At 41.0% G+C, this 7,832-nt stretch overlaps 1 pseudogene; it reads right to left on the bottom strand.

Annotated features, from left to right (window-relative positions):
• Window positions 1-4,110: 4,110 nt before the first annotated feature.
• Window positions 4,111-7,832, bottom strand: part of LOC132630958 (uncharacterized) — a 49,819-nt pseudogene continuing 46,097 nt past the window's right edge.

The raw sequence follows: 7,832 nt of genomic DNA, 5'->3' as shown, positions 1-7,832 counted from the left end.
ATTTTCCACGATTAGGACAACTAACACCTAACGAATCCCAACGGACGAAACTACGACGTGTAATAGTTGTGCCTTTGCATGGTAGCCAAGTTGGGCCTTTTTTGTGTGCAGGTGTTTTCTTTAGCCCATGTAAATCGTATCACGAGGGACAAAGGTATAGTTTGTCAGGATTAAGGTCATACCAGGTGGTATCCAACTTAGAGGTCAGTTCACGTAATGCCCCTGATCGGGGTGTGACTAAAGTGGCATCAGAGCAGGTCTGTCCTAGGAATGTCTATGAACCATGTCTAGTGGAGCCCAAGTTATCGGTATGTCATGCACCATATCTATAGAAAGAAGGCTACAGGACATTTATGAAATTACACTTGTTCATGATCTAGATCGTGCATTAGAGCCAACCTAAAAATGCAATTTTCTAATCCTTTCTCTACTTGAATCTTTCAGCGATGCCTCCAAGAAAGACAAAAGCCAGCAAGAGACTGGTCACCGATGGGAAAGGTGCTAGTCAAGCATACCCAGTTGAGTCCAGTCATAGCGAGGCCCACAGCGCTACCCCCTCGCATGACAACCCGATCCATCCAGCCCCGATTGAGCACGAAAGGGTACCAGTTCCTCTGACCCTGTCACAACCAAACTAGTGGGCAATGACGGGTACCCAGAGCTGACTACCAAGCAGCACTTATCATGCTATCTATCATACTTACCCTGGACATACATCATTCTCAACGCAAGATTTATCATGATCTAATCTCCAAATCTCCCAAAACATGTATATGTACATAAGCCCACGAGGCTACAAAATGATGTACAAAATATACACTGAAGAAATCTCATTACACAAAAGTATCTACGAGCCTATAATTGGAGTACAGAAATCATAAGGACAGGACGGGACCCCGCCATGCCCCAAATATGCGCACAAAAGAATATACCAAGAAGTGGCAACTCTGGAGTAGTGGAGTGCTCCTGCAAATCTGCTGAGTATGCTCCTAAGCGTCTGTGTCGTCTCCCTGTCTACCTGTGGGCATTAACACAACGTCCATAAAAGAAAGGACGTCAGTACGAATAATGTACTGAGTATGTAAGGCATGTATAATAACATCATAAAGAAGTAAGGAAACATGACGTAAGGAGGTAACCTGTACTGCTAGCCTCTGAAGGCGGATATCATGCATGTTAACATTCTTTAACATCTTTCATACTTACATTCATATATATATATATATATATATATATATATTAATGTTATGGAACGTACAGCCCGATCCATCGTATCATGTGTCATATATTGCTGTGGAATGTGCAGCCCAATCCATTTATCCATATATTCATTATACATCTATATATTGCCGCAGAACGAAAGACCCGATCAATTTATCCATATATCCCGCATCTGGGCATCTTACGTCCTGAACGATATCATAATATGCCAATTGATCAGGTGGTATTGCGTATATAACGCCTTGCCCTTTTTGCCATATCCTATGTATACATACTCATATGTCCATGTACATCATATACTATACATAGCATGCATGAGAGCCCAAGTGAAAGGTACAACTCTATCAGAGTGATGTAAGGTCAGGAACCTCATATTCATCGCTATGTCTCACCTTGAAGGAACTAATATCATGAGGTGAGACTACAACCAAGGCTAACATCAATGAAATCATAAAATACGATTATCAAGTTCGTAACAACATCATTTCATAAGCTTCAGAATCTTCAAAAATATAATTATCATCATCATGCTTATCATAGATCATATCTTATCTCTAGCTCTTAAGAATTATGAACTTTCAATTTGGAATGTAAGAAGGTCATGGAATATATGGAAGGTAGTAATATAAGAGTCATGCCTTAATAAAAAAAAGGGACTAGCCTTACATACCCTTACGTCTCCTTAACGACCTTCCAAGCTCACAACTCTACATTCAAGAGAATCCGTATTGCGTTAGATCATTAGAAACATGCTTAAGACTAAACTAAGGCGACTAAAAGCTAACGACAATTGGGCAGCATTTCCTTTGTTTCAACAACTTCCTCCATATAATGAGAAACTCCCAAACATCAATAATAACACCCATAACATCATAATCAATAAACTTCTTCAAGTTAAACATTATTCGATTCTCACAACTCCCTTTCAAAACCATCCACAACCATAGCTACAACACAACACCATACTCATCCTTCACATAATACTTCCTCAATGACATTAGCATCATTCGTAACAAGATTATACTCATCTCATACTAAGAATCATGACTCAAATTAACTTACTACTCAAAATACCATTATTTCCATATTTAAGCTCATATTCTACTTTCTTCTCTAATCCAAGTCTTTCAACTACTCAATACTTTTAATAACATGAAATAGATGTAAAACTCACCTTTGATCATGTAAGGATGAACTTTGGATGGATATACTTTACTTGAGAGAAGCCCTATCTGCAATACCAATAGAATTCTTGACTTCTATCAACCCTAGTGAGCCTCTTTTTCCCTTGATTCTCTTGATTCTTGGTAATTAGTCCTTGATTTCCCTTGGATTTGTGTTAATATGGTGTGGAGAATATTCTAGAGTCTTCAAGACTTGTAGAGAAAGTGGAAACGGAAAAATAAGAGTAAGGGTCGTCCATTTATAACTGGAACTGGAAAGTTCCAGTGAGGCGGTTCGACGAGCAGGTCGACAACCCGTCGATATGTCGACTATTCATCAACTTGCTCTATCGACTTTCGCCAGCAGATCTCTGATTGCAGAAACGTATGGCCAGTGCACAGCGACGGTCCATCGACACTGACTGATGTCCGCATAATTTCCTGATTCAGTTCAGATTGCGTCGATTCGATCTGTTCAACTTATAATCGTGTAAATTTCCTGGAATACCTGCTTGTAAATTTGTGTACAGAGTAAGACATTCTCTACCTTCACTTTCTCCAACAAGCTTTCTTCTCTTGCCTCAAATGTCTTTGGAATCTTAATTAGAATCATTAGGTATCCCTTCTTACTTATAGGGACATCATATACACCTTAACATGTATTAATCTATTCACCGCACAACAACCCGAAATTCTGAGGTGTAACACTCTCCCTCCCTTAGGAACATTCGTCCTCGAATGTTAAGTTCTCGGGGATTCTACAAAAATTTCGCCATAGTTTCCCCTGTAATATGGCACAACCATCTTGTTATAACAACCCAAAATAACATCACCTCACAGGGCTACAACAACAGTAAGAAAACAGGGCCACACACGACCAAAAGCATTAAAAAGAGCATTGACAATGGCATCTCATCTTGAACCTTTTCTGGGGGTGGGAATAAATACGGTTATCTGGACTTCATATCTTCTTCTGCTTCCCAAGTGATACAATATTCCATACGAAAATGAAGAAAAAAGGACAAGAAACATAAAGGATAGATAATTTGACACAACTAAAGATCCAAATTAGCAACCAAAGTTCTTGAATTAACTTGACCTCTAATTTAGGAGCTAAAGAGCACCAAACTCTTAGGATGACCAATAGGGATTTGATACCCTAATAACCAATCCTCTCACAAGATTCACAATCTCTAGCTTAGCAAGCTCTCAACACTCAAAAAGAGTTCACAATTTCAAGACATCAATATTCAACATAGACTAAGTCTTCTAAATGAAATAGACTACTATTTATACTAAGGTTCAAAAGAAGACAACTACACTATTACACTTTTACCCTTAATGAAGTAAGGGCCTTGTTTGGGTGTCTTCTTTTGGGAACAAAACTTGAATTTGCAAATATTCAAGTAATAGTCACATTGCAAGTATGACCATTTTCCAACCTCTTCTCCAAACCATCCTCCCATGCTATCATGAACACTTGCAATCCCCGGGAAGGTGTTAGAGTGTATTCAAGTATGTCCCTCCTCATGAACAATGCTTGCATAGCTTGAAGTTCCCTCTTTTGGCTCCTTGTAAAAGGTCTAGATGCCATTCGAGTTGTATCATTCTCCCCTTCTTGAAGAGAATTTGTCCTCAAATTTAAGGGATCAACATCTTGCACCACCATAGGAGAGAGATCACACACATTGAAGGTGTTATGAACTTGCTATTCGGGTGGAAGATCAATTTTGTATGCATTATCATTGAGTCGTTCAAGTACTTCAAATGGACCATCTCCTCTAGGCATCAACTTGGTCTTTCTTTTGTTGGGAAACCTCTCCTTTCGGAAATGTACCCAAACCCAATCACCCGGTTCAAGCACAACTCGTTTGCGGCCCTTGTTTGCTCTCTTGGCCGTTTCTTGATTCTTTTTCTCAAGGTGAAGCCTCACCTTCTCATGCAACTTCTTCATGGCCTCGGCTCGTTTGTTTCCATCTAAACTCAACACAACATCTTGAGATAAAGGGGTTAGATCTAAAGGGGTTAGGGGGTTAAAACCATAAACGACTTCAAAAGGTGACATGCCAATAGTGCTATGAATGACTCTATTGTAAGCAAATTCAACCAAAGGCAATTGATCTTCCCAAGATGTTAATTTTCCTTTAACCATGGCCCTAAGCATAGAACCCAAGGTCCTATTGACAACTTCGGTTTGGCCATCGGTTTGTGGGTGACAAGAGGTAGAAAACAACAATTTAGTACCAAGTCGTCCCCACAATTCTTTCCAAAAGTGGCTAAGGAATTTTGGATCCCTATCACTCACAATGGTTTTGGGAATACCATGCAACTTTACCACATGTTCAACAAACAAAGAGGCAACATGAGGAGCATCATCAACCTTATGACAAGCAATGAAATGAGCCATTTTAGAAAATCGATCAACCACAACAAAGATGCAATCTTTACCCCTTTTGGTTCTAGGCAAACCCAAAACAAAATCCATCGAAATATGAACCCAAGGTTGTTGAGGGGTGGGGAGAGGGGTATACAAACCATGGGGAAGGAGTCTAGACTTGGCGCCGCGACATTCAATGCATTGGCCACAAATCTTAGCCACATCCCTCCGCATATGAGGCCAATAAAATTGCTCCTCAAGAATCCCCAAAGTCTTATCAATGTCAAAATGTCCCATCAATCCCCCATTATGTGCCTCTCTCACAAATAACTCCCTCCAAGAGCTCATGGGCACACATAGTCGCTTGTTCTTGAACAAGAAACCATCAAACTTGGAATAGGGGGTAGAAGACCTATCCCTAATCCACCTCTCCCTTTCCCATTCTTCGCAATCTAGAAAGATTTTGGCAAAGACGGGGTCCTCGGGATACAATGTCTTCAAGCTTTCCAAACCCATCAATTTGGAAGACAAGGTATTAATCAAAACATGTTTCCTTGATAGGGCATCCGCCACTACATTCTCCTTTCTCGTTTTGTATTGGATTACATAAGGGAAGGTTTCAAGGAATTCAACCCATTTGGCATGCCTTTTGTTCAACTTACCTTGGGCTTTAAGATGCTTTAAGGACTCATGGTCGGTCCGAATTACAAACTCTTTAGGCCACAAGTAGTGTTGCCAATTTCCCAAAGCACGAATCAAGGCATACAACTCAAGATCATAGGTAGTGTAATTCAAAGTCGCTCCCTTGAGTTTTTCACTAAAATAGGCTATGGGCTTTTGGTCTTGCATTAAAACGGCTCCAATACCCACTTTGCTTGCATCACATTCAATCTCAAATATTTTGTCAAAGTCGGGTAATTGCAACAATGGTGCGGAGCTAAGCATTTGTTTCAAAGTTTCAAAGGCATTAGCTTGCTCCACACCCCAAGAAAAAGGTTTGTCCTTTCGGATTACCTCGGTCAAAGGAGTGGCTATGGTACTAAATCCTTTAACAAAACGCCTATAGAAACTAGCCAAGCCATGAAAGCTTCTTACATCTCCAATGGATTTTGGAGTGGGCCAATTTCTTATGGCTTCTATTTTGGATTCATCAACCTCAACCCCCCTTGAGCTCACGACAAATCCCAAGAAAACAACTTCATCCACACAAAAGGAACATTTATCAACATTGGCATAAAGTTGTTCTTGTCTAAGCACTTCAAACACACATTTCAAATGACTAACATGCTCATCCATGGTTTTGCTATACACCAAAATATCATCAAAATAAACAACCACGAATTTGCCAATAAAAGGTTTCATCACATGATTCATCAATCGCATGAAAGTACTAGGAGCGTTAGTGAGACCAAAAGGCATCACCAACCATTCATATAGACCAAACTTGGTCTTGAATGCGGTTTTCCACTCATCTCCGGGTTTCATCCGGATTTGATGATACCCACTCCTAAGATCTACCTTAGAGAATATGCATGAACCATTCAACTCATCAAGCATGTCATCAAGACGGGGTATGGGATGGCGATACTTTATCGTTATCTTGTTGATGGCCCGACAATCAACACACATGCACGATGATCCATCTTTCTTTAGCACCAAGATCACGGGCACGGCACAAGGACTCATGCTTTCTCTCACAACTCCCTTTTCAAGGAGCTCATCCACTTGCCTCTGAAGCTCCTTAGTGTCATCCGGGTTGGCTCTATAAGCCGGTTTGTTTGGCAATTGAGACCCCGGAACAAAGTCAATTTGGTGTTCAATTCCTCTCAAGGGTGGTAACCCCTTTGGGAGTTCCGTTGGGAACACATCATCAAATTCCTGCAAAAGAGAAGAAATAGAGCTAGGAAAAGAAGGGGTTAGTTCATTAGTGTGCAATGCATAGTCCCTATGCATGAGGAGAATCACCGGTTGACGCTCCCCCAATTCCTCCCTAATTTCCCCACAATTCGCCAAAAGCGACACCTTAGTTTTTCCTCTAAGCTCTCCTTTCTTTCCACTCAACTCTTGAGAACTACTCTCCTCTACTCCCTCGTCCCCCACATTATTCTTTTGCAATGCACCATGTCCCTTCTCCTTTAACTCCCTCATTTTGTTATAGATCTCACCCACTTGGGCGGGGGGGTCATGGGATTCAAGACATGTTTGGCGCCATTGTGGCCAAGGGTGTATTGGTTAGTTCTCCCATTATGGTTGACGGACCTATCATATTGCCATGGTCAGCCAAGTAGAAGATGACACGCCTGCATGGGAACAACATCACACAACACCTCATCATGATACTTCCCAACTGCGAATTTGATGATAGCTCGCCTAGTCACCTTCAATTCACCACATTCATTGAGCCATTGAAGTTTGTAAGGGTTTTCATGGCGGGTGGTGGGAAGTTTCAAGAAATCAACAAGGGTGGTACTAGCAACATTGGCACAACTCCCACTATCAATGATCATGATGCTAGTGTTTTGGTTAATGATGCACTTGGAATGGAAGAGATTTTCCCGTTGACTTGGGTCATCCATTGCTTTACTCATCATGGTTCGTCGCACCACATATAGAGGTACAATAGGCTCATCATCACCTTCAACACCATCCCCTTCACTATCATGATGTTCATCCCCATGATTTCACTCTTCATCCCCTTCCTCACATTCTTCCTCATCCTCACTATAAGTGTCTTTCAAAATAAACGCTTTACGATTAGGGCACTCACTTGCTCTATGACCGAAGCCATGACATTTAAAGCATTGAATAGGAGTTTTCGTACCTCCTTCTTTTGGAGCAAACTTCGGAGGTTGCTTGTCAACTTGCTTCTCAGCTTGAGAATTCTTCACAAATGGTTTCTTGGTTTCTTGCATGGGGCCCTTATTCTTTTGCCAATTGGAGGAGAAAGCTCCTCGTTCTTTGTTATGGTTCCATGAACTCACATAGCCCCTTGATTTATTGATTTTGTCCTCCTTGAGACCCTCCTCTATTTCAATAGCCGCTTGAAGGGTTTCTTCAATGCTCCCATAGTT

This window comes from Lycium barbarum, chromosome 3 (genome assembly GCF_019175385.1).
Source record: "Lycium barbarum isolate Lr01 chromosome 3, ASM1917538v2, whole genome shotgun sequence".
Taxonomy (NCBI): Eukaryota; Viridiplantae; Streptophyta; class Magnoliopsida; order Solanales; family Solanaceae; genus Lycium; species Lycium barbarum.
The sequence above is the reverse complement of the archived record's forward strand: the minus strand, read 5'-3'. Positions and strand labels throughout refer to the sequence as shown.